Source organism: Channa argus, unplaced genomic scaffold, assembly GCF_033026475.1.
Source record: "Channa argus isolate prfri unplaced genomic scaffold, Channa argus male v1.0 Contig009, whole genome shotgun sequence".
Lineage (NCBI taxonomy): Eukaryota > Metazoa > Chordata > Actinopteri > Anabantiformes > Channidae > Channa > Channa argus.
In genome coordinates this window covers 27,001-53,232 of record NW_027125228.1, presented here as the reverse complement: position 1 = coordinate 53,232, position 26,232 = coordinate 27,001, and the positions used below count along the sequence as shown (strand labels likewise).

Here is a 26,232-nt window from a genome sequence, read left to right as displayed (position 1 = left end):
TAAAAACAACACATATGGCCAGGACCGTAACATGGTCTACTAGTAATGAAGCACGATGGTTGACAAACCAATAAAGTAGCAAAACAGCAATGAAAGAACAAAATTTGATGAAAATATAGAACAATTTCTATGAATAAATAGGCAGTAACACCAGCTTGTGCTGCCCGTAAACCCAAGCAAAGAAGCTTACAGCACCTGGTATTCCCAGGCGGTCTTCCTACCAAGTACTAACAAGGCCCGGCCCTATTTGGCTGCCGAGATCGGACGGGATCGGGCGCTTAGAGAGCAGTGTGGCCATAAGCTGCATTTGACATCATCAACAGCTCTCAAAAACGCTGGAGAAGCAGAATGCATGACACTTGCTAAGAAGAAGATAAATGTGGCAAAGTACAAAGCACTATAACTGTACTGGTCTGTTACGCCCCTGTCTAGGGGGTCAGGGTGCAACATACAAAGATAAATTAGCATGTTCCCTCTCCGATCCCCAAACCAAAATCCAGGATCGAGATGTTCCAACAGAATGATATTTATTTTAAACGAAAGAAAGTGTCAAACAAAACATGACACTACAACTCAGGGCGAACCAAGGCCAACATAATAAACAAAATAAGCCATTTCCCACAGAAAGTGCTAGCTAGCCTGATAGAAATAAACAAACCAAAAGACAGTCGCTAACCCTAACTCCCTAATGTGAAAACAGTCCAAAGAAAATGGTAGTTCACCCCTACAGATTTAATACTATTTACAAAATATACAATTTATAAACAAAACCACGGCACAAAACCTAACAATTCAGAAATACTAAATAAGGTTTGGAAACAAAGAACAGCAAACAGGTGCTGATGCCAGAAAGAGCCTCGCTAGCTGTTGGGAACCGTACTTTTAAAACTCCAGGAAGTGTAGGATGGACCACTCAGCTTCCGGTACTGCCCCCCAATCCGGCCAATCAGGCAGGGCACCTATAAGAACAAGAAAATAAAAACAACACATATGGCCAGGACCGTAACATGGTCTATTAGTAATGAAGCACGATGGTTGACAAACCAATAAAGTAGCAAAACAGCAATGAAAGAACAAAATTTGATGAAAATATAGAACAATTTCTATGAATAAATAGGCAGTAACACCAGCTTGTGCTGCCCGTAAACCCAAGCAAAAAAGCTTACAGCACCTGGTATTCCCAGGCGGTCTTCCTACCAAGTACTAACCAGGCCCGGCTCTATTTGGCTGCCGAGATCGGACGAGATCGGGCGCTTAGAGAGCAGTGTGGCCGTAAGCTGCATTTGACATCATCAACAGCTCTTAAAAACGCTGGAGAAGCAGAATGCATGACACTTGCTAAGAAGAAGATAAATGTGGCAAAGTACAAAGTACTATAACTGTACTGGTCTGTTACGCCCCTGTCTAGGGGGTCAGGGTGCCACATACAAAGATAAATTAGCATGTTCCCTCTCCGATCCCCAAACCAAAATCCAGGATCGAGATGTTCCAACAGAATGATATTTATTTTAAACGAAAGAAAGTGTCAAACAAAACATGACACTACAACTCAGGGCGAACCAAGGCCAACATAATAAACAAAATAAGCCATTTCCCACAGAGAGTGCTAGCTAGCCTGATAGAAATAAACAAACCAAAAGACAGTCGCTAACCCTAACTCCCTAATGTGAAAACAGTCCAAAGAAAATGGCAGTTCACCCCTACAGATTTAATACTATTTACAAAATATACAATTTATAAACAAAACCACGGCACAAAACCTAACAATTCAAAAATGCTAAATAAGATTTGGAAACTAAGAACAGCAAACAGGTGCTGCTGCCAGAAAGAGCCTCGCTAGCTGTTGGGAACCGTACTTTTAAAACTCCAGGAAGTGTAGGATGGACCACTCAGCTTCCGGTACTGCCCCCCAATCCGGCCAATCAGGCAGGGCACCTATAAGAACAAGAAAATAAAAACAACACATATGGCCAGGACCGTAACATGGTCTATTAGTAATGAAGCACGATGGTTGACAAACCAATAAAGTAGCAAAACAGCAATGAAAGAACAAAATTTGATGAAAATATAGAACAATTTCTATGAATAAATAGGCAGTAACACCAGCTTGTGCTGCCCGTAAACCCAAGCAAAAAAGCTTACAGCACCTGGTATTCCCAGGCGGTCTTCCTACCAAGTACTAACCAGGCCCGGCTCTATTTGGCTGCCGAGATCGGACGAGATCGGGCGCTTAGAGAGCAGTGTGGCCGTAAGCTGCATTTGACATCATCAACAGCTCTTAAAAACGCTGGAGAAGCAGAATGCATGACACTTGCTAAGAAGAAGATAAATGTGGCAAAGTACAAAGTACTATAACTGTACTGGTCTGTTACGCCCCTGTCTAGGGGGTCAGGGTGCCACATACAAAGATAAATTAGCATGTTCCCTCTCCGATCCCCAAACCAAAATCCAGGATCGAGATGTTCCAACAGAATGATATTTATTTTAAACGAAAGAAAGTGTCAAACAAAACATGACACTACAACTCAGGGCGAACCAAGGCCAACATAATAAACAAAATAAGCCATTTCCCACAGAGAGTGCTAGCTAGCCTGATAGAAATAAACAAACCAAAAGACAGTCGCTAACCCTAACTCCCTAATGTGAAAACAGTCCAAAGAAAATGGCAGTTCACCCCTACAGATTTAATACTATTTACAAAATATACAATTTATAAACAAAACCACGGCACAAAACCTAACAATTCAAAAATGCTAAATAAGATTTGGAAACTAAGAACAGCAAACAGGTGCTGCTGCCAGAAAGAGCCTCGCTAGCTGTTGGGAACCGTACTTTTAAAACTCCAGGAAGTGTAGGATGGACCAATCAGCTTCCTGTACTTCCCCCAAATCCGGCCAATCAGGCAGGGCACCTATAAGAACAAGAAAATAAAAACAACACATATGGCCATGACCGTAACATGGTCTACTAGTAATGAAGCACGATGGTTGACAAACGAATAAAGTAGCAAAACAGCAATGAAAGAACAAAATTTGATGAAAATATAGAACAATTTCTATGAATAAATAGGCAGTAACACCAGCTTGAGCTGCCCGTAAACCCAAGCAAAAAAGCTTACAGCACCTGGTATTCCCAGGCGGTCTTCCTACCAAGTACTAACCAGGCCCGGTTCTATTTGGCTGCCGAGATCGGACGAGATCGGGCGCTTAGAGAGCGGTGTGGCCGTAAGCTGCATTTGACATTATCAACAGCTCTTAAAAACGCTAGAGAAGCAGAATGCATGACACTTGCTAAGAAGAAGATAAATGTGGCAAAGTACAAAGTACTATAACTGTACTGGTCTGTTACGCCCCTGTCTAGGGGGTCAGGGTGAAACATACAAAGATAAATTTGCATGTTCCCTCTCCGATCCTCAAACCAAAATCCAGGATTGAGATGTTCCAACAGAATGATATTTATTTTAAACGAAAGAAAGTGTCAAACAAAACATGACACTACAACTCAGGGCGAACCAAGGCCAACATAATAAACAAAATAAGCCATTTCCCACAGAAAGTGCTAGCTAGCCTGATAGAAATAAACAAACCAAAAGATAGTCGCTAACCCTAACTCCCTAATGTGAAAACAAGAGAAAACAATCAAAAGAAAATGGCAGTCCACCCCTACAGATTTAATACTATTTACAAAATATACAATTTATAAACAAAACCACGGCACAAAACCTAACAATTCAAAAATGCTAAATAAGATTTGGAAACCAAGAACAGCAAACAGGTGCTGCTGCCAGAAAGAGCCTCGCTAGCTGTTGGGAACCGTACTTTTAAAACTCCAGGAAGTGTAGGATGGACCAATCAGCTTCCTGTACTTCCCCCAAATCCGGCCAATCAGGCAGGGCACCTATAAGAACAAGAAAATAAAAACAACACATATGGCCAGGACCGTAACATGGTCTACTAGTAATGAAGCACGATGGTTGACAAACCAATAAAGTAGCAAAACAGCAATGAAAGAACAAAATTTGATGAAAATATAGAACAATTTCTATGAATAAATAGGCAGTAACACCAGCTTGAGCTGCCCGTAAACCCAAGCAAAAAAGCTTACAGCACCTGGTATTCCCAGGCGGTCTTCCTACCAAGTACTAACCAGGCCCGGCCCTATTTGGCTGCCGAGATCGGACGAGATCGGGCGCTTAGAGAGCGGTGTGGCCGTAACATGCATTTGACATCATCAACAGCTCTTAAAAACGCTAGAGAAGCAGAATGCATGACACTTGCTAAGAAGAAGATAAATGTGGCAAAGTACAAAGTACTATAACTGTACTGGTCTGTTACGCCCCTGTCTAGGGGGTCAGGGTGAAACATACAAAGATAAATTTGCATGTTCCCTCTCCGATCCCCAAACCAAAATCCAGGATTGAGATGTTCCAACAGAATGATATTTATTTTAAACGAAAGAAAGTGTCAAACAAAACATGACACTACAACTCAGGGCGAACCAAGGCCAACATAATAAACAAAATAAGCCATTTCCCACAGAAAGTGCTAGCTAGCCTGATAGAAAGAAACAAACCAAAAGACAGTCGCTAACCCTAACTCCCTAATGTGAAAACAAGAGAAAACAATCAAAAGAAAAATGGCAGTCCACCCCTACAGATTTAATACTATTTACAAAATATACAATTTATAAACAAAACCACGGCACAAAACCTAACAATTCAAAAATGCTAAATAAGGTTTGGAAACCAAGAACAGCAAACAGGTGCTGATGCCAGAAAGAGCCTCGCTAGCTGTTGGGAACCATACTTTTAAAACTCCAGGAAGTGTAGGATGGACCAATCAGCTTCCTGTACTGCCCCCCAATCCAGCTAATCAGGCAGGGCACCTATAAGAACAAGAAAATAAAAACAACACATATGGCCAGGACCGTAACATGGTCTACTAGTAATGAAGCACGATGGTTGGCAAACCAATAAAGTAGCAAAACAGCAATGAAAGAACAAAATTTGATGAAAATATAGAACAATTTCTATGAATAAATAGGCAGTAACACCAGCTTGTGCTGCCCGTAAACCCAAGCAAAAAAGCTTACAGCACCTGGTATTCCCAGGCGGTCTTCCTACCAAGTACTAACCAGGCCCGGCTCTATTTGGCTGCCGAGATCGGACGAGATCGGGCGCTTAGAGAGCGGTGTGGCCGTAAGCTGCATTTGATATCATCAACAGCTCTTAAAAACGCTGGAGAAGCAGAATGCATGACACTTGCTAAGAAGAAGATAAATGTGGCAAAGTACAAAGTACTATAACTGTACTGGTCTGTTACGCCCCTGTCTAGGGGGTCAGGGTGAAACATACAAAGATAAATTTGCATGTTCCCTCTCCGATCCCCAAACCAAAATCCAGGATCGACATGTTCCAACAGAATGATATTTATTTTAAACGAAAGAAAGTGTCAAACAAAACATGACACTACAACTCAGGGCGAACCAAGGCCAACATAATAAACAAAATAAGCCATTTCCCACAGAAAGTGCTAGCTAGCCTGATAGAAAGAAACAAACCAAAAGACAGTCGCTAACCCTAACTCCCTAATGTGAAAACAGTCCAAAGAAAATGGCAGTTCACCCCTACAGATTTAATACTATTTACAAAATATACAATTTATAAACAAAACCACGGCACAAAACCTAACAATTCAAAAATGCTAAATAAGATTTGGAAACCAAGAACAGCAAACAGGTGCTGCTGCCAGAAAGAGCCTCGCTAGCTGTTGGGAACCGTACATTTAAAACTCCAGGAAGTGTAGGATGGACCAATCAGCTTCCTGTACTTCCCCCAAATCCGGCCAATCAGGCACGGCACCTATAAGAACAAGAAAATAAAAACAACACATATGGCCAGGACCGTAACATGGTCTACTAGTAATGAAGCACGATGGTTGACAAACCAATAAAGTAGCAAAACAGCAATGAAAGAACAAAATTTGATGAAAATATAGAACAATTTCTATGAATAAATAGGCAGTAACACCAGCTTGAGCTGCCCGTAAACCCAAGCAAAAAAGCTTACAGCACCTGGTATTCCCAGGCGGTCTTCCTACCAAGTACTAACCAGGCCCGGCCCTATTTGGCTGCCGAGATCGGACGAGATCGGGCGCTTAGAGAGCGGTGTGGCCGTAACATGCATTTGATATCATCAACAGCTCTTAAAAACGCTAGAGAAGCAGAATGCATGACACTTGCTAAGAAGAAGATAAATGTGGCAAAGTACAAAGTACTATAACTGTACTGGTCTGTTACGCCCCTGTCTAGGGGGTCAGGGTGAAACATACAAAGATAAATTTGCATGTTCCCTCTCCGATCCCCAAACCAAAATCCAGGATTGAGATGTTCCAACAGAATGATATTTATTTTAAACGAAAGAAAGTGTCAAACAAAACATGACACTACAACTCAGGGCGAACCAAGGCCAACATAATAAACAAAATAAGCCATTTCCCACAGAAAGTGCTAGCTAGCCTGATAGAAAGAAACAAACCAAAAGACAGTCGCTAACCCTAACTCCCTAATGCGAAAACAAGAGAAAACAATCAAAAGAAAAATGGCAGTCCACCCCTACAGATTTAATACTATTTACAAAATATACAATTTATAAACAAAACCACGGCACAAAACCTAACAATTCAAAAATGCTAAATAAGGTTTGGAAACCAAGAACAGCAAACAGGTGCTGCTGCCAGAAAGAGCCTCGCTAGCTGTTGGGAACCGTACTTTTAAAACTCCAGGAAGTGTAGGATGGACCAATCAGCTTCCTGTACTTCCCCCAAATCCGGCCAATCAGGCAGGGCACCTATAAGAACAAGAAAATAAAAACAACACATATGGCCAGGACCGTAACATGGTCTACTAGTAATGAAGCACGATGGTTGACAAACCAATAAAGTAGCAAAACAGCAATGAAAGAACAAAATTTGATTAAAATATAGAACAATTTCTATGAATAAATAGGCAGTAACACCAGCTTGTGCTGCCCGTAAACCCAAGCAAAAAAGCTTACAGCACTTGGTATTCCCAGGCGGTCTTCCTACCAAGTACTAACCAGGCCCAGCCCTATTTGGCTGCCGAGATCGGACGAGATCGGGCGCTCAGAGAGCGGTGTGGCCGTAAGCTGCATTTGACATCATCAACAGCTCTTAAAAACGCTGGAGAAGAAGAATGCATGACACTTGCTAAGAAGAAGATAAATGTGGCAAAGTACAAAGTACTATAACTGTACTGGTCTGTTACGCCCCTGTCTAGGGGGTCAGGGTGCAACATACAAAGATAAATTAGCATGTTCCCTCTCCGATCCCCAAACCAAAATCCAGAATCGAGATGTTCCAACAGAATGATATTTATTTTAAACGAAAGAAAGTGTCAAACAAAACATGACACTACAACTCAGGGCGAACCAAGGCCAACATAATAAACAAAATAAGCCATTTCCCACAGAAAGTGCTAGCTAGCCTGATAGAAATAAACAAACCAAATAATAGTCGCTAACCCTAACTCCCTAATGTGAAAACAAGAGAAAACAATCAAAAGAAAAATGGCAGTCCACCCCTACAGATTTAATACTATTTACAAAATATACAATTTATAAACAAAACCACGGCACAAAACCTAACAATTCAAAAATGCTAAATAAGATTTGGAAACTAAGAACAGCAAACAGGTGCTGCTGCCAGAAAGAGCCTCGCTAGCTGTTGGGAACCGTACTTTTAAAACTCCAGGAAGTGTAGGATGGACCAATCAGCTTCCTGTACTTCCCCCAAATCCAGCCAATCAGGCAGGGCACCTATAAGAACAAGAAAATAAAAACAACACATATGGCCATGACCGTAACATGGTCTACTAGTAATGAAGCACGATGGTTGACAAACCAATAAAGTAGCAAAACAGCAATGAAAGAACAAAATTTGATGAAAATATAGAACAATTTCTATGAATAAATAGGCAGTAACACCAGCTTGAGCTGCCCGTAAACCCAAGCAAAAAAGCTTACAGCACCTGGTATTCCCAGGCGGTCTTCCTACCAAGTACTAACCAGGCCCGGCTCTATTTGGCTGCCGAGATCGGACGAGATCGGGCGCTTAGAGAGCGGTGTGGCCGTAAGCTGCATTTGACATTATCAACAGCTCTTAAAAACGCTAGAGAAGCAGAATGCATGACACTTGCTAAGAAGAAGATAAATGTGGCAAAGTACAAAGTACTATAACTGTACTGGTCTGTTACGCCCCTGTCTAGGGGGTCAGGGTGAAACATACAAAGATAAATTTGCATGTTCCCTCTCCGATCCTCAAACCAAAATCCAGGATTGAGATGTTCCAACAGAATGATATTTATTTTAAACGAAAGAAAGTGTCAAACAAAACATGACACTACAACTCAGGGCGAACCAAGGCCAACATAATAAACAAAATAAGCCATTTCCCACAGAAAGTGCTAGCTAGCCTGATAGAAAGAAACAAACCAAAAGACAGTCGCTAACCCTAACTCCCTAATGTGAAAACAAGAGAAAACAATCAAAAGAAAAATGGCAGTCCACCCCTACAGATTTAATACTATTTACAAAATATACAATTTATAAACAAAACCACGGCACAAAACCTAACAATTCAAAAATGCTAAATAAGGTTTGGAAACCAAGAACAGCAAACAGGTGCTGATGCCAGAAAAAGCCTCGCTAGCTGTTGGGAACCATACTTTTAAAACTCCAGGAAGTGTAGGATGGACCAATCAGCTTCCTGTACTGCCACCCAATCCAGCCAATCAGGCAGGGCACCTATAAGAACAAGAAAATAAAAACAACACATATGGCCAGGACCGTAACATGGTCTACTAGTAATGAAGCACGATGGTTGGCAAACCAATAAAGTAGCAAAACAGCAATGAAAGAACAAAATTTGATGAAAATATAGAACAATTTCTATGAATAAATAGGCAGTAACACCAGCTTGTGCTGCCCGTAAACCCAAGCAAAAAAGCTTACAGCACCTGGTATTCCCAGGCGGTCTTCCTACCAAGTACTAACCAGGCCCGGCTCTATTTGGCTGCCGAGATCGGACGAGATCGGGCGCTTAGAGAGCGGTGTGGCCGTAAGCTGCATTTGATATCATCAACAGCTCTTAAAAACGCTGGAGAAGCAGAATGCATGACACTTGCTAAGAAGAAGATAAATGTGGCAAAGTACAAAGTACTATAACTGTACTGGTCTGTTACGCCCCTGTCTAGGGGGTCAGGGTGAAACATACAAAGATAAATTTGCATGTTCCCTCTCCGATCCCCAAACCAAAATCCAGGATCGACATGTTCCAACAGAATGATATTTATTTTAAACGAAAGAAAGTGTCAAACAAAACATGACACTACAACTCAGGGCGAACCAAGGCCAACATAATAAACAAAATAAGCCATTTCCCACAGAAAGTGCTAGCTAGCCTGATAGAAAGAAACAAACCAAAAGACAGTCGCTAACCCTAACTCCCTAATGTGAAAACAGTCCAAAGAAAATGGCAGTTCACCCCTACAGATTTAATACTATTTACAAAATATACAATTTATAAACAAAACCACGGCACAAAACCTAACAATTCAAAAATGCTAAATAAGATTTGGAAACCAAGAACAGCAAACAGGTGCTGCTGCCAGAAAGAGCCTCGCTAGCTGTTGGGAACCGTACATTTAAAACTCCAGGAAGTGTAGGATGGACCAATCAGCTTCCTGTACTTCCCCCAAATCCGGCCAATCAGGCACGGCACCTATAAGAACAAGAAAATAAAAACAACACATATGGCCAGGACCGTAACATGGTCTACTAGTAATGAAGCACGATGGTTGACAAACCAATAAAGTAGCAAAACAGCAATGAAAGAACAAAATTTGATGAAAATATAGAACAATTTCTATGAATAAATAGGCAGTAACACCAGCTTGAGCTGCCCGTAAACCCAAGCAAAAAAGCTTACAGCACCTGGTATTCCCAGGCGGTCTTCCTACCAAGTACTAACCAGGCCCGGCCCTATTTGGCTGCCGAGATCGGACGAGATCGGGCGCTTAGAGAGCGGTGTGGCCGTAACATGCATTTGATATCATCAACAGCTCTTAAAAACGCTAGAGAAGCAGAATGCATGACACTTGCTAAGAAGAAGATAAATGTGGCAAAGTACAAAGTACTATAACTGTACTGGTCTGTTACGCCCCTGTCTAGGGGGTCAGGGTGAAACATACAAAGATAAATTTGCATGTTCCCTCTCCGATCCCCAAACCAAAATCCAGGATTGAGATGTTCCAACAGAATGATATTTATTTTAAACGAAAGAAAGTGTCAAACAAAACATGACACTACAACTCAGGGCGAACCAAGGCCAACATAATAAACAAAATAAGCCATTTCCCACAGAAAGTGCTAGCTAGCCTGATAGAAAGAAACAAACCAAAAGACAGTCGCTAACCCTAACTCCCTAATGCGAAAACAAGAGAAAACAATCAAAAGAAAAATGGCAGTCCACCCCTACAGATTTAATACTATTTACAAAATATACAATTTATAAACAAAACCACGGCACAAAACCTAACAATTCAAAAATGCTAAATAAGGTTTGGAAACCAAGAACAGCAAACAGGTGCTGCTGCCAGAAAGAGCCTCGCTAGCTGTTGGGAACCGTACTTTTAAAACTCCAGGAAGTGTAGGATGGACCAATCAGCTTCCTGTACTTCCCCCAAATCCGGCCAATCAGGCAGGGCACCTATAAGAACAAGAAAATAAAAACAACACATATGGCCAGGACCGTAACATGGTCTACTAGTAATGAAGCACGATGGTTGACAAACCAATAAAGTAGCAAAACAGCAATGAAAGAACAAAATTTGATTAAAATATAGAACAATTTCTATGAATAAATAGGCAGTAACACCAGCTTGTGCTGCCCGTAAACCCAAGCAAAAAAGCTTACAGCACTTGGTATTCCCAGGCGGTCTTCCTACCAAGTACTAACCAGGCCCAGCCCTATTTGGCTGCCGAGATCGGACGAGATCGGGCGCTCAGAGAGCGGTGTGGCCGTAAGCTGCATTTGACATCATCAACAGCTCTTAAAAATGCTGGAGAAGAAGAATGCATGACACTTGCTAAGAAGAAGATAAATGTGGCAAAGTACAAAGTACTATAACTGTACTGGTCTGTTACGCCCCTGTCTAGGGGGTCAGGGTGCAACATACAAAGATAAATTAGCATGTTCCCTCTCCGATCCTCAAACCAAAATCCAGAATCGAGATGTTCCAACAGAATGATATTTATTTTAAACGAAAGAAAGTGTCAAACAAAACATGACACTACAACTCAGGGCGAACCAAGGCCAACATAATAAACAAAATAAGCCATTTCCCACAGAAAGTGCTAGCTAGCCTGATAGAAATAAACAAACCAAAAGATAGTCGCTAACCCTAACTCCCTAATGTGAAAACAAGAGAAAACAATCAAAAGAAAATGGCAGTCCACCCCTACAGATTTAATACTATTTACAAAATATACAATTTATAAACAAAACCACGGCACAAAACCTAACAATTCAAAAATGCTAAATAAGATTTGGAAACCAAGAACAGCAAACAGGTGCTGCTGCCAGAAAGAGCCTCGCTAGCTGTTGGGAACCGTACTTTTAAAACTCCAGGAAGTGTAGGATGGACCAATCAGCTTCCTGTACTTCCCCCAAATCCGGCCAATCAGGCAGGGCACCTATAAGAACAAGAAAATAAAAACAACACATATGGCCATGACCGTAACATGGTCTACTAGTAATGAAGCACGATGGTTGACAAACCAATAAAGTAGCAAAACAGCAATGAAAGAACAAAATTTGATGAAAATATAGAACAATTTCTATGAATAAATAGGCAGTAACACCAGCTTGAGCTGCCCGTAAACCCAAGCAAAAAAGCTTACAGCACCTGGTATTCCCAGGCGGTCTTCCTACCAAGTACTAACCAGGCCCGGCTCTATTTGGCTGCCGAGATCGGACGAGATCGGGCGCTTAGAGAGCGGTGTGGCCGTAAGCTGCATTTGACATTATCAACAGGTCTTAAAAACGCTAGAAAAGCAGAATGCATGACACTTGCTAAGAAGAAGATAAATGTGGCAAAGTACAAAGTACTATAACTGTACTGGTCTGTTACGCCCCTGTCTAGGGGGTCAGGGTGAAACATACAAAGATAAATTTGCATGTTCCCTCTCCGATCCTAAATCCAAAATCCAGGATTGAGATGTTCCAACAGAATGATATTTATTTTAAACGAAAGAAAGTGTCAAACAAAACATGACACTACAACTCAGGGCGAACCAAGGCCAACATAATAAACAAAATAAGCCATTTCCCACAGAAAGTGCTAGCTAGCCTGATAGAAATAAACAAACCAAAAGATAGTCGCTAACCCTAACTCCCTAATGTGAAAACAAGAGAAAACAATCAAAAGAAAAATGGCAGTTCACCCCTACAGATTTAATACTATTTACAAAATATACAATTTATAAACAAAACCACGGCACAAAACCTAACAATTCAAAAATGCTAAATAAGATTTGGAAACCAAGAACAGCAAACAGGTGCTGCTGCCAGAAAGAGCCTCGCTAGCTGTTGGGAACCGTACTTTTAAGACTCCAGGAAGTGTAGGATGGACCAATCAGCTTCCTGTACTTCCCCCAAATCCGGCCAATCAGGCAGGGCACCTATAAGAATAAGAAAATAAAAACAACACATATGGCCAGGACCGTAACATGGTCTACTAGTAATGAAGCACGATGGTTGACAAACCAATAAAGTAGCAAAACAGCAATGAAAGAACAAAATTTGATGAAAATATAGAACAATTTCTATGAATAAATAGGCAGTAACACCAGCTTGAGCTGCCCGTAAACCCAAGCAAAAAAGCTTACAGCACCTGGTATTCCCAGGCGGTCTTCCTACCAAGTACTAACCAGGCCCGGCCCTATTTGGCTGCCGAGATCGGACGAGATCGGGCGCTTAGAGAGCGGTGTGGCCGTAACATGCATTTGACATCATCAACAGCTCTTAAAAACGCTAGAGAAGCAGAATGCATGACACTTGCTAAGAAGAAGATAAATGTGGCAAAGTACAAAGTACTATAACTGTACTGGTCTGTTACGCCCCTGTCTAGGGGGTCAGGGTGAAACATACAAAGATAAATTTGTATGTTCCTTCTCCGATCCCCAAACCAAAATCCAGGATTGAGATGTTCCAACAGAATGATATTTATTTTAAACGAAAGAAAGTGTCAAACAAAACATGACACTACAACTCAGGGCGAACCAAGGCCAACATAATAAACAAAATAAGCCATTTCCCACAGAAAGTGCTAGCTAGCCTGATAGAAAGAAACAAACCAAAAGACAGTCGCTAACCCTAACTCCCTAATGTGAAAACAGTCCAAAGAAAATGGCAGTTCACCCATACAGATTTAATACTATTTACAAAATATACAATTTATAAACAAAACCACGGCACAAAACCTAACGATTCAAAAATGCTAAATAAGATTTGGAAACCAAGAACAGCAAACAGGTGCTGCTGCCAGAAAGAGCCTCGCTAGCTGTTGGGAACCGTACTTTTAAAACTCCAGGAAGTGTAGGATGGACCAATCAGCTTCCTGTACTTCCCCCAAATCCGGCCAATCAGGCAGGGCACCTATAAGAACAAGAAAATAAAAACAACACATATGGCCAGGACCGTAACATGGTCTACTAGTAATGAAGCACGATGGTTGACAAACCAATAAAGTAGCAAAACAGCAATGAAAGAACAAAATTTGATGAAAATATAGAACAATTTCTATGAATAAATAGGCAGTAACACCAGCTTGAGCTGCCCGTAAACCCAAGCAAAAAAGCTTACAGCACCTGGTATTCCCAGGCGGTCTTCCTACCAAGTACTAACCAGGCCCGGCCCTATTTGGCTGCCGAGATCGGACGCTTAGAGAGCGGTGTGGCCGTAACATGCATTTGACATCATCAACAGCTCTTAAAAACGCTAGAGAAGCAGAATGCATGACACTTGCTAAGAAAAAGATAAATGTGGCAAAGTACAAAGTACTATAACTGTACTGGTCTGTTACGCCCCTGTCAAGGGGGTCAGGGTGAAACATACAAAGATAAATTTGCATGTTCCCTCTCCGATCCCCAAACCAAAATCCAGGATTGAGATGTTCCAACAGAATGATATTTATTTTAAACGAAAGAAAGTGTCAAACAAAACATGACACTACAACTCAGGGCGAACCAAGGCCAACATAATAAACAAAATAAGCCATTTCCCACAGAAAGTGCTAGCTAGCCTGATAGAAAGAAACAAACCAAAAGACAGTCGCTAACCCTAACTCCCTAATGTGAAAACAAGAGAAAACAATCAAAAGAAAAATGGCAGTCCACCCCTACAGATTTAATACTATTTACAAAATATACAATTTATAAACAAAACCACGGCACAAAACCTAACAATTCAAAAATGCTAAATAAGGTTTGGAAACCAAGAACAGCAAACAGGTGCTGATGCCAGAAAGAGCCTCGCTAGCTGTTGGGAACCGTACTTTTAAAACTCCAGGAAGTGTAGGATGGACCAATCAGCTTCCTGTACTGCCCCCCAATCCGGCCAATCAGGCAGGGCACCCATAAGAACAAGAAAATAAAAACAACACATATGGCCAGGACCGTAACATGGTCTACTAGTAATGAAGCACGATGGTTGGCAAACCAATAAAGTAGCAAAACAGCAATGAAAGAACAAAATTTGATGAAAATATAGAACAATTTCTACGAATAAATAGGCAGTAACACCAGCTTGTGCTGCCCGTAAACCCAAGCAAAAAAGCTTACTGCACCTGGTATTCCCAGGCGGTCTTCCTACCAAGTACTAACCAGGCCCGGCTCTATTTGGCTGCCGAGATCGGACGAGATCGGGCGCTTAGAGAGCGGTGTGGCCGTAAGCTGCATTTGACATCATCAACAGCTCTTAAAAACGCTGGAGAAGCAGAATGCATGACACTTGCTAAGAAGAAGATAAATGTGGCAAAGTACAAAGTACTATAACTGTACTGGTCTGTTACGCCCCTGTCTAGGGGGTCAGGGTGCCACATACAAAGATAAATTAGCATGTTCCCTCTCCGATCCCCAAACCAAAATCCAGGATCGAGATGTTCCAACAGAATGATATTTATTTTAAACGAAAGAAAGTGTCAAACAAAACATGACACTACAACTCAGGGCGAACCAAGGCCAACATAATAAACAAAATAAGCCATTTCCCACAGAAAGTGCTAGCTAGCCTGATAGAAATAAACAAACCAAAAGACAGTCGCTAACCCTAACTCCCTAATGTGAAAACAGTCCAAAGAAAATGGCAGTTCACCCCTACAGATTTAATACTATTTACAAAATATACAATTTATAAACAAAACCACGGCACAAAACCTAACAATTCAAAAATGCTAAATAAGGTTTGGAAACCAAGAACAGCAAACAGGTGCTGATGCCAGAAAGAGCCTCGCTAGCTGTTGGGAACCGTACTTTTAAAACTCCAGGAAGTGTAGGATGGACCAATCAGCTTCCTGTACTGCCCCCCAATCCGGCCAATCAGGCAGGGCACCTATAAGAACAAGAAAATAAAAACAACACATATGGCCAGGACCGTAACATGGTCTATTAGTAATGAAGCACGATGGTTGACAAACCAATCAAGTAGCAAAACAGCAATGAAAGAACAAAATTTGATGAAAATATAGAACAATTTCTATGAATAAATAGGCAGTAACACCAGCTTGTGCTGCCCGTAAACCCAAGCAAAGAAGCTTACAGCACGTGGTATTCCCAGGCGGTCTTCCTACCAAGTACTAACAAGGCCCGGCCCTATTTGGCTGCCGAGATCGGACGGGATCGGGCGCTTAGAGAGCAGTGTGGCCGTAAGCTGCATTTGACATCATCAACAGCTCTCAAAAACGCTGGAGAAGCAGAATGCATGACCCTTGCTAAGAAGAAAATAAATGTGGCAAAGTACAAAGTACTATAACTGTACTGGTCTGTTACGCCTCTGTCTAGGGGGTCAGGGTGCAACATACAAAGATAAATTAGCATGTTCCCTCTCCGATCCCCAAACCAAAATCCAGGATCGAGATGTTCCAACAGAATGATATTTATTTTAAACGAAAGAAAGTGTCAAACAAAACATGACACTACAACTCAGGGCGAACCAAGGCCAACATAATAAACAAAATAAGCCATTTCCCACAGAAAGTGCTAGCTAGCCTGATAGAAATAAACAAACCAAAAGACAGTCGCTAACCCTAACTCCCTAATGTGAAAACAAGAGAAAACAATCAAAAGAAAATGGCAGTCCACCCCTACAGATTTAATACTATTTACAAAATATACAATTTATAAACAAAACCACGGCACAAAACCTAACAATTCAAAAATGCTAAATAAGGTTTGGAAAGCAAGAACAGCAAACAGGTGCTGCTGCCAGAAAGAGCCTCGCTAGCTGTTGGGAACCGTACTTTTAAAACTCCAGGAAGTGTAGGATGGACCAATCAGCTTCCTGTACTTCCCCCAAATCCGGCCAATCAGGCAGGGCACCTATAAGAACAACAAAATAAAAACAACACATATGGCCAGGACCGTAACATGGTCTACTAGTAATGAAGCAAGATGGTTGACAAACCAATAAAGTAGCAAAACAGAAATGAAAGAACAAAATTTGATGAAAATATAGAACAATTTCTATGAATAAATAGGCAGTAACACCAGCTTGTGCTGGCCGTAAACCCAAGCAAAAAAACTTACAGCACCTGGTATTCCCAGGCGGTCTTCCTACCAAGTACTAACCAGGCCCGGCTCTATTTGGCTGCCGAGATCTGACGAGATCGGGCGCTTAGAGAGCGGTGTGGCCATAAGCTGCATTTGACATCATCAACAGCTCTTAAAAACGCTGGAGAAGCAGAATGCATGACACTTGCTAAGAAGAAGATAAATGTGGCAAAGTACAAAGTACTATAACTGTACTGGTCTGTTACGCCCCTGTCTAGGGGGTCAGGGTGCAACATACAAAGATAAATTAGCATGTTCCCTCTCCGATCCCCAAACCAAAATCCAGGATCGAGATGTTCCAACAGAATGATATTTATTTTAAACGAAAGAAAGTGTCAAACAAAACATGACACTACAACTCAGGGCGAACCAAGGCCAACATAATAAACAAAATAAGCCATTTCCCACAGAAAGTGCTAGCTAGCCTGATAGAAATAAACAAACCAAAAGACAGTCGCTAACCCTAACTCCCTAATGTGAAAACAGTCCAAAGAACATGGTAGTTCACCCCTACAGATTTAATACTATTTACAAAATATACAATTTATAAACAAAACCACGGCACAAAACCTAACAATTCAGAAATACTAAATAAGGTTTGGAAACCAAGAACAGCAAACAGGTGCTGATGCCAGAAAGAGCCTCGCTAGCTGTTGGGAACCGTACTTTTAAAACTCCAGGAAGTGTAGGATGGACCACTCAGCTTCCGGTACTGCCCCCCAATCCGGCCAATCAGGCAGGGCACCTATAAGAACAAGAAAATAAAAACAACACATATGGCCAGGACCGTAACATGGTCTATTAGTAATGAAGCACGATGGTTGACAAACCAATAAAGTAGCAAAACAGCAATGAAAGAACAAAATTTGATGAAAATATAGAACAATTTCTATGAATAAATAGGCAGTAACACCAGCTTGTGCTGCCCGTAAACCCAAGCAAAAAAGCTTACAGCACCTGGTATTCCCAGGCGGTCTTCCTACCAAGTACTAACCAGGCCCGGCTCTATTTGGCTGCCGAGATCGGACGAGATCGGGCGCTTAGAGAGCGGTGTGGCCGTAAGCTGCATTTGACATCATCAACAGCTCTTAAAAACGCTGGAGAAGCAGAATGCATGACACTTGCTAAGAAGAAGATAAATGTGGCAAAGTACAAAGTACTATAACTGTACTGGTCTGTTACGCCCCTGTCTAGGGGGTCAGGGTGCCACATACAAAGATAAATTAGCATGTTCCCTCTCCGATCCCCAAACCAAAATCCAGGATCGAGATGTTCCAACAGAATGATATTTATTTTAAACGAAAGAAAGTGTCAAACAAAACATGACACTACAACTCAGGGCGAACCAAGGCCAACATAATAAACAAAATAAGCCATTTCCCACAGAGAGTGCTAGCTAGCCTGATAGAAATAAACAAACCAAAAGACAGTCGCTAACCCTAACTCCCTAATGTGAAAACAGTCCAAAGAAAATGGCAGTTCACCCCTAAAGATTTAATACTATTTACAAAATATACAATTTATAAACAAAACCACGGCACAAAACCTAACAATTCAAAAATGCTAAATAAGGTTTGGAAACCAAGAACAGCAAACAGGTGCTGATGCCAGAAAGAGCCTCGCTAGCTGTTGGGAACCGTACTTTTAAAACTCCAGGAAGTGTAGGATGGACCAATCAGCTTCCTGTACTGCCCCCCAATCCGGCCAATCAGGCAGGGCACCTATAAGAACAAGAAAATAAAAACAACACATATGGCCAGGACCGTAACATGGTCTACTAGTAATGAAGCACGATGGTTGGCAAACCAATAAAGTAGCAAAACAGCAATGAAAGAACAAAATTTGATGAAAATATAGAACAATTTCTACGAATAAATAGGCAGTAACACCAGCTTGTGCTGCCCGTAAACCCAAGCAAAAAAGCTTACTGCACCTGGTATTCCCAGGCGGTCTTCCTACCAAGTACTAACCAGGCCCGGCTCTATTTGGCTGCCGAGATCGGACGAGATCGGGCGCTTAGAGAGCGGTGTGGCCGTAAGCTGCATTTGACATCATCAACAGCTCTTAAAAACGCTGGAGAAGCAGAATGCATGACACTTGCTAAGAAGAAGATAAATGTGGCAAAGTACAAAGTACTATAACTGTACTGGTCTGTTACGCCCCTGTCTAGGGGGTCAGGGTGCCACATACAAAGATAAATTAGCATGTTCCCTCTCCGATCCCCAAACCAAAATCCAGGATCGAGATGTTCCAACAGAATGATATTTATTTTAAACGAAAGAAAGTGTCAAACAAAACATGACACTACAACTCAGGGCGAACCAAGGCCAACATAATAAACAAAATAAGCCATTTCCCACAGAAAGTGCTAGCTAGCCTGATAGAAATAAACAAACCAAAAGACAGTCGCTAACCCTAACTCCCTAATGTGAAAACAAGAGAAAACAATCAAAAGAAAATGGCAGTCCACCCCTACAGATTTAATACTATTTACAAAATATACAATTTATAAACAAAACCACGGCACAAAACCTAACAATTCAAAAATGCTAAATAAGGTTTGGAAAGCAAGAACAGCAAACAGGTGCTGCTGCCAGAAAGAGCCTCGCTAGCTGTTGGGAACCGTACTTTTAAAACTCCAGGAAGTGTAGGATGGACCAATCAGCTTCCTGTACTTCCCCCAAATCCGGCCAATCAGGCAGGGCACCTATAAGAACAACAAAATAAAAACAACACATATGGCCAGGACCGTAACATGGTCTACTAGTAATGAAGCAAGATGGTTGACAAACCAATAAAGTAGCAAAACAGAAATGAAAGAACAAAATTTGATGAAAATATAGAACAATTTCTATGAATAAATAGGCAGTAACACCAGCTTGTGCTGGCCGTAAACCCAAGCAAAAAAACTTACAGCACCTGGTATTCCCAGGCGGTCTTCCTACCAAGTACTAACCAGGCCCGGCTCTATTTGGCTGCCGAGATCTGACGAGATCGGGCGCTTAGAGAGCGGTGTGGCCATAAGCTGCATTTGACATCATCAACAGCTCTTAAAAACGCTGGAGAAGCAGAATGCATGACACTTGCTAAGAAGAAGATAAATGTGGCAAAGTACAAAGTACTATAACTGTACTGGTCTGTTACGCCTCTGTCTAGGGGGTCAGGGTGCAACATACAAAGATAAATTAGCATGTTCCCTCTCCGATCCCCAAACCAAAATCCAGGATCGAGATGTTCCAACAGAATGATATTTATTTTAAACGAAAGAAAGTGTCAAACAAAACATGACACTACAACTCAGGGCGAACCAAGGCCAACATAATAAACAAAATAAGCCATTTCCCACAGAAAGTGCTAGCTAGCCTGATAGAAATAAACAAACCAAAAGACAGTCGCTAACCCTAACTCCCTAATGTGAAAACAGTCCAAAGAAAATGGTAGTTCACCCCTACAGATTTAATACTATTTACAAAATATACAATTTATAAACAAAACCACGGCACAAAACCTAACAATTCAGAAATACTAAATAAGGTTTGGAAACCAAGAACAGCAAACAGGTGCTGATGCCAGAAAGAGCCTCGCTAGCTGTTGGGAACCGTACTTTTAAAACTCCAGGAAGTGTAGGATGGACCACTCAGCTTCCGGTACTGCCCCCCAATCCGGCCAATCAGGCAGGGCATCTATAAGAACAAGAAAATAAAAACAACACATATGGCCAGGACCGTAACATGGTCTATTAGTAATGAAGCACGATGGTTGACAAACCAATAAAGTAGCAAAACAGCAATGAAAGAACAAAATTTGATGAAAATATAGAACAATTTCTATGAATAAATAGGCAGTAACACCAGCTTGTGCTGCCCGTAAACCCAAGCAAAAAAGCTTACAGCACCTGGTATTCCCAGGCGGTCTTCCTACCAAGTACTAACCAGGCCCGGCTCTATTTGGCTGCCGAGATCGGACGAGATCGGGCGCTTAGAGAGCGGTGTGGCCGTAAGCTGCATTTGACATCATCAACAGCTCTTAAAAACGCTGGAGAAGCAGAATGCATGACACTTGTTAAGAAGAAGATAAATGTGGCAAAGTACAAAGTACTATAACTGTACTGGTCTGTTACGCCCCTGTCTAGGGGGTCAGGGTGCCACATACAAAGATAAATTAGCATGTTCCCTCTCCGATCCCCAAACCAAAATCCAGGATCGAGATGTTCCAACAGAATGATATTTATTTTAAACGAAAGAAAGTGTCAAACAAAACATGACACTACAACTCAGGGCGAACCAAGGCCAACATAATAAACAAAATAAGCCATTTCCCACAGAGAGTGCTAGCTAGCCTGATAGAAATAAACAAACCAAAAGACAGTCGCTAACCCTAACTCCCTAATGTGAAAACAGTCCAAAGAAAATGGCAGTTCACCCCTACAGATTTAATACTATTTACAAAATATACAATTTATAAACAAAACCACGGCACAAAACCTAACAATTCAAAAATGCTAAATAAGGTTTGGAAACCAAGAACAGCAAACAGGTGCTGATGCCAGAAAGAGCCTCGCTAGCTGTTGGGAACCGTACTTTTAAAACTCCAGGAAGTGTAGGATGGACCAATCAGCTTCCTGTACTGCCCCCCAATCCAGCCAATCAGGCAGGGCACCTATAAGAACAAGAAAATAAAAACAACACATATGGCCAGGACCGTAACATGGTCTACTAGTAATGAAGCACGATGGTTGGCAAACCAATAAAGTAGCAAAACAGCAATGAAAGAACAAAATTTGATGAAAATATAGAACAATTTCTATGAATAAATAGGCAGTAACACCAGCTTGTGCTGCCCGTAAACCCAAGCAAAGAAGCTTACAGCACCTGGTATTCCCAGGCGGTCTTCCTACCAAGTACTAACAAGGCCCGGCCCTATTTGGCTGCCGAGATCGGACGGGATCGGGGGTTTAGAGAGCAGTGTGGCCATAAGCTGCATTTGACATCATCAACAGCTCTCAAAAACGCTGGAGAAGCAGAATGCATGACACTTGCTAAGAAGAAGATAAATGTGGCAAAGTACAAAGTACTATAACTGTACTGGTCTGTTACGCCCCTGTCTAGGGGGTCAGGGTGCAACATACAAAGATAAATTAGCATGTTCCCTCTCCGATCCCCAAACCAAAATCCAGGATCGAGATGTTCCAACAGAATGATATTTATTTTAAACGAAAGAAAGTGTCAAACAAAACATGACACTACAACTCAGGGCGAACCAAGGCCAACATAATAAACAAAATAAGCCATTTCCCACAGAAAGTGCTAGCTAGCCTGATAGAAATAAACAAACCAAAAGACAGTCGCTAACCCTAACTCCCTAATGTGAAAACAGTCCAAAGAAAATGGTAGTTCACCCCTACAGATTTAATACTATTTACAAAATATACAATTTATAAACAAAACCACGGCACAAAACCTAACAATTCAGAAATACTAAATAAGGTTTGGAAACCAAGAACAGCAAACAGGTGCTGATGCCAGAAAGAGCCTCGCTAGCTGTTGGGAACCGTACTTTTAAAACTCCAGGAAGTGTAGGATGGACCAATCAGCTTCCTGTACTGCCCCCCAATCCGGCCAATCAGGCAGGGCACCTATAAGAACAAGAAAATAAAAACAACACATATGGCCAGGACCGTAACATGGTCTATTAGTAATGAAGCACGATGGTTGACAAACCAATCAAGTAGCAAAACAGCAATGAAAGAACAAAATTTGATGAAAATATAGAACAATTTCTATGAATAAATAGGCAGTAACACCAGCTTGTGCTGCCCGTAAACCCAAGCAAAGAAGCTTACAGCACGTGGTATTCCCAGGCGGTCTTCCTACCAAGTACTAACAAGGCCCGGCCCTATTTGGCTGCCGAGATCGGACGGGATCGGGCGCTTAGAGAGCAGTGTGGCCGTAAGCTGCATTTGACATCATCAACAGCTCTCAAAAACGCTGGAGAAGCAGAATGCATGACCCTTGCTAAGAAGAAGATAAATGTGGCAAAGTACAAAGTACTATAACTGTACTGGTCTGTTACGCCTCTGTCTAGGGGGTCAGGGTGCAACATACAAAGATAAATTAGCATGTTCCCTCTCCGATCCCCAAACCAAAATCCAGGATCGAGATGTTCCAACAGAATGATATTTATTTTAAACGAAAGAAAGTGTCAAACAAAACATGACACTACAACTCAGGGCGAACCAAGGCCAACATAATAAACAAAATAAGCCATTTCCCACAGAAAGTGCTAGCTAGCCTGATAGAAATAAACAAACCAAAAGACAGTCGCTAACCCTAACTCCCTAATGTGAAAACAAGAGAAAACAATCAAAAGAAAATGGCAGTCCACCCCTACAGATTTAATACTATTTACAAAATATACAATTTATAAACAAAACCACGGCACAAAACCTAACAATTCAAAAATGCTAAATAAGGTTTGGAAAGCAAGAACAGCAAACAGGTGCTGCTGCCAGAAAGAGCCTCGCTAGCTGTTGGGAACCGTACTTTTAAAACTCCAGGAAGTGTAGGATGGACCAATCAGCTTCCTGTGCTTCCCCCAAATCCGGCCAATCAGGCACGGCACCTATAAGAACAAGAAAATAAAAACAACACATATGGCCAGGACCGTAACATGGTCTACTAGTAATGAAGCACGATGGTTGACAAACCAATAAAGTAGCAAAACAGCAATGAAAGAACAAAATTTGATGAAAATATAGAACAATTTCTATGAATAAATAGGCAGTAACACCAGCTTGAGCTGCCCGTAAACCCAAGCAAAAAAGCTTACAGCACCTGGTAATCCCAGGCGGTCTTCCTACCAAGTACTAACCAGGCCCGGCCCTATTTGGCTGCCGAGATCGGACGAGATCGGGCGCTTAGAGAGCGGTGTGGCCGTAACATGCATTTGATATCATCAACAGCTCTTAAAAACGCTAGAGAAGCAGAATGCATGACACTTGCTAAGAAGAAGATAAATGTGGCAAAGTACAAAGTACTATAACTGTACTGGTCTGTTACGCCCCTGTCTAGGGGGTCAGGGTGCAACATACAAAGATAAATTAGCATGTTCCCTCTCCGATCCCCAAACCAAAATCCAGAATCGAGATGTTCCAACAGAATGATATTTATTTTAAACGAAAGAAAGTGTCAAACAAAACATGACACTACAACTCAGGGCGAACCAAGGCCAACATAATAAACAAAATAAGCCATTTCCCACAGAAAGTGCTAGCTAGCCTGATAGAAATAAACAAACCAAAAGACAGTCGCTAACCCTAACTCCCTAATGTGAAAACAGTCCAAAGAAAATGGTAGTTCACCCCTACAGATTTAATACTATTTACAAAATATACAATTTATAAACAAAACCACGGCACAAAACCTAACAATTCAGAAATACTAAATAAGGTTTGGAAACCAAGAACAGCAAACAGGTGCTGATGCCAGAAAGAGCCTCGCTAGCTGTTGGGAACCGTACTTTTAAAACTCCAGGAAGTGTAGGATGGACCACTCAGCTTCCGGTACTGCCCCCCAATCAGGCCAATCAGGCAGGGCACCTATAAGAACAAGAAAATAAAAACAACACATATGGCCAGGACCGTAACATGGTCTATTAGTAATGAAGCACGATGGTTGACAAACCAATAAAGTAGCAAAACAGCAATGAAAGAACAAAATTTGATGAAAATATAGAACAATTTCTATGAATAAATAGGCAGTAACACCAGCTTGTGCTGCCCGTAAACCCAAGCAAAAAAGCTTACAGCACCTGGTATTCCCAGGCGGTCTTCCTACCAAGTACTAACCAGGCCCGGCTCTATTTGGCTGCCGAGATCGGACGAGATCGGGCGCTTAGAGAGCGGTGTGGCCGTAAGCTGCATTTGACATCATCAACAGCTCTTAAAAACTCTGGAGAAGCAGAATGCATGACACTTGCTAAGAAGAAGATAAATGTGGCAAAGTACAAAGTACTATAACTGTACTGGTCTGTTACGCCCCTGTCTAGGGGGTCAGGGTGCCACATACAAAGATAAATTAGCATGTTCCCTCTCCGATCCCCAAACCAAAATCCAGGATCGAGATGTTCCAACAGAATGATATTTATTTTAAACGAAAGAAAGTGTCAAACAAAACATGACACTACAACTCAGGGCGAACCAAGGCCAACATAATAAACAAAATAAGCCATTTCCCACAGAGAGTGCTAGCTAGCCTGATAGAAATAAACAAACCAAAAGACAGTCGCTAACCCTAACTCCCTAATGTGAAAACAGTCCAAAGAAAATGGCAGTTCACCCCTACAGATTTAATACTATTTACAAAATATACAATTTATAAACAAAACCACGGCACAAAACCTAACAATTCAAAAATGCTAAATAAGGTTTGGAAACCAAGAACAGCAAACAGGTGCTGATGCCAGAAAGAGCCTCGCTAGCTGTTGGGAACCGTACTTTTAAAACTCCAGGAAGTGTAGGATGGACCAATCAGCTTCCTGTACTGCCCCCCAATCCGGCCAATCAGGCAGGGCACCTATAAGAACAAGAAAATAAAAACAACACATATGGCCAGGACCGTAACATGGTCTACTAGTAATGAAGCACGATGGTTGGCAAACCAATAAAGTAGCAAAACAGCAATGAAAGAACAAAATTTGATGAAAATATAGAACAATTTCTATGAATAAATAGGCAGTAACACCAGCTTGTGCTGCCCGTAAACCCAAGCAAAAAAGCTTACTGCACCTGGTATTCCCAGGCGGTCTTCCTACCAAGTACTAACCAGGCCCGGCTCTATTTGGCTGCCGAGATCTGACGAAATCGGGCGCTTAGAGAGCGGTGTGGCCGTAAGCTGCATTTGACATCATCAACAGCTCTTAAAAATGCTGGAGAAGCAGAATGCATGACACTTGCTAAGAAGAAGATAAATGTGGCAAAGTACAAAGTACTATAACTGTACTGGTCTGTTACGCCCCTGTCTAGGGGGTCAGGGTGCCACATACAAAGATAAATTAGCATGTTCCCTCTCCGATCCCCAAACCAAAATCCAGGATCGAGATGTTCCAACAGAATGATATTTATTTTAAACGAAAGAAAGTGTCAAACAAAACATGACACTACAACTCAGGGCGAACCAAGGCCAACATAATAAACAAAATAAGCCATTTCCCACAGAGAGTGCTAGCTAGCCTGATAGAAATAAACAAACCAAAAGACAGTCGCTAACCCTAACTCCCTAATGTGAAAACAGTCCAAAGAAAATGGCAGTTCACCCCTACAGATTTAATAC

At 41.6% G+C, this 26,232-nt stretch overlaps 26 pseudogenes; all 26 read right to left on the bottom strand.

The window, feature by feature from the left end:
* Positions 1-183: 183 nt before the first annotated feature.
* LOC137110630 (5S ribosomal RNA) lies at positions 184-302 on the bottom strand (annotated as a pseudogene).
* An 857-nt stretch (positions 303-1,159) lies between these two features.
* Positions 1,160-1,278, bottom strand: LOC137110146 (5S ribosomal RNA; annotated as a pseudogene).
* An 857-nt stretch (positions 1,279-2,135) lies between these two features.
* LOC137110145 (5S ribosomal RNA) lies at positions 2,136-2,254 on the bottom strand (annotated as a pseudogene).
* An 857-nt stretch (positions 2,255-3,111) lies between these two features.
* LOC137110200 (5S ribosomal RNA) lies at positions 3,112-3,230 on the bottom strand (annotated as a pseudogene).
* Positions 3,231-4,097: 867 nt separating this feature from the next.
* Positions 4,098-4,216, bottom strand: LOC137110392 (5S ribosomal RNA; annotated as a pseudogene).
* An 868-nt stretch (positions 4,217-5,084) lies between these two features.
* On the bottom strand, positions 5,085-5,203 carry LOC137110066 (5S ribosomal RNA; annotated as a pseudogene).
* Positions 5,204-6,060: 857 nt separating this feature from the next.
* On the bottom strand, positions 6,061-6,179 carry LOC137110391 (5S ribosomal RNA; annotated as a pseudogene).
* Positions 6,180-7,047: 868 nt separating this feature from the next.
* Positions 7,048-7,166, bottom strand: LOC137110367 (5S ribosomal RNA; annotated as a pseudogene).
* An 868-nt stretch (positions 7,167-8,034) lies between these two features.
* LOC137110054 (5S ribosomal RNA) lies at positions 8,035-8,153 on the bottom strand (annotated as a pseudogene).
* An 868-nt stretch (positions 8,154-9,021) lies between these two features.
* On the bottom strand, positions 9,022-9,140 carry LOC137110043 (5S ribosomal RNA; annotated as a pseudogene).
* Positions 9,141-9,997: 857 nt separating this feature from the next.
* Positions 9,998-10,116, bottom strand: LOC137110390 (5S ribosomal RNA; annotated as a pseudogene).
* An 868-nt stretch (positions 10,117-10,984) lies between these two features.
* On the bottom strand, positions 10,985-11,103 carry LOC137110366 (5S ribosomal RNA; annotated as a pseudogene).
* Positions 11,104-11,970: 867 nt separating this feature from the next.
* LOC137110032 (5S ribosomal RNA) lies at positions 11,971-12,089 on the bottom strand (annotated as a pseudogene).
* An 868-nt stretch (positions 12,090-12,957) lies between these two features.
* Positions 12,958-13,076, bottom strand: LOC137110389 (5S ribosomal RNA; annotated as a pseudogene).
* A 1,834-nt stretch (positions 13,077-14,910) lies between these two features.
* On the bottom strand, positions 14,911-15,029 carry LOC137110225 (5S ribosomal RNA; annotated as a pseudogene).
* An 857-nt stretch (positions 15,030-15,886) lies between these two features.
* On the bottom strand, positions 15,887-16,005 carry LOC137110849 (5S ribosomal RNA; annotated as a pseudogene).
* An 867-nt stretch (positions 16,006-16,872) lies between these two features.
* LOC137110221 (5S ribosomal RNA) lies at positions 16,873-16,991 on the bottom strand (annotated as a pseudogene).
* Positions 16,992-17,848: 857 nt separating this feature from the next.
* On the bottom strand, positions 17,849-17,967 carry LOC137110020 (5S ribosomal RNA; annotated as a pseudogene).
* Positions 17,968-18,824: 857 nt separating this feature from the next.
* On the bottom strand, positions 18,825-18,943 carry LOC137110224 (5S ribosomal RNA; annotated as a pseudogene).
* Positions 18,944-19,810: 867 nt separating this feature from the next.
* On the bottom strand, positions 19,811-19,929 carry LOC137110219 (5S ribosomal RNA; annotated as a pseudogene).
* An 857-nt stretch (positions 19,930-20,786) lies between these two features.
* On the bottom strand, positions 20,787-20,905 carry LOC137111388 (5S ribosomal RNA; annotated as a pseudogene).
* An 857-nt stretch (positions 20,906-21,762) lies between these two features.
* Positions 21,763-21,881, bottom strand: LOC137110794 (5S ribosomal RNA; annotated as a pseudogene).
* Positions 21,882-22,738: 857 nt separating this feature from the next.
* Positions 22,739-22,857, bottom strand: LOC137110848 (5S ribosomal RNA; annotated as a pseudogene).
* An 867-nt stretch (positions 22,858-23,724) lies between these two features.
* LOC137110844 (5S ribosomal RNA) lies at positions 23,725-23,843 on the bottom strand (annotated as a pseudogene).
* An 857-nt stretch (positions 23,844-24,700) lies between these two features.
* LOC137111377 (5S ribosomal RNA) lies at positions 24,701-24,819 on the bottom strand (annotated as a pseudogene).
* An 857-nt stretch (positions 24,820-25,676) lies between these two features.
* LOC137110588 (5S ribosomal RNA) lies at positions 25,677-25,795 on the bottom strand (annotated as a pseudogene).
* Positions 25,796-26,232: the final 437 nt, after the last annotated feature.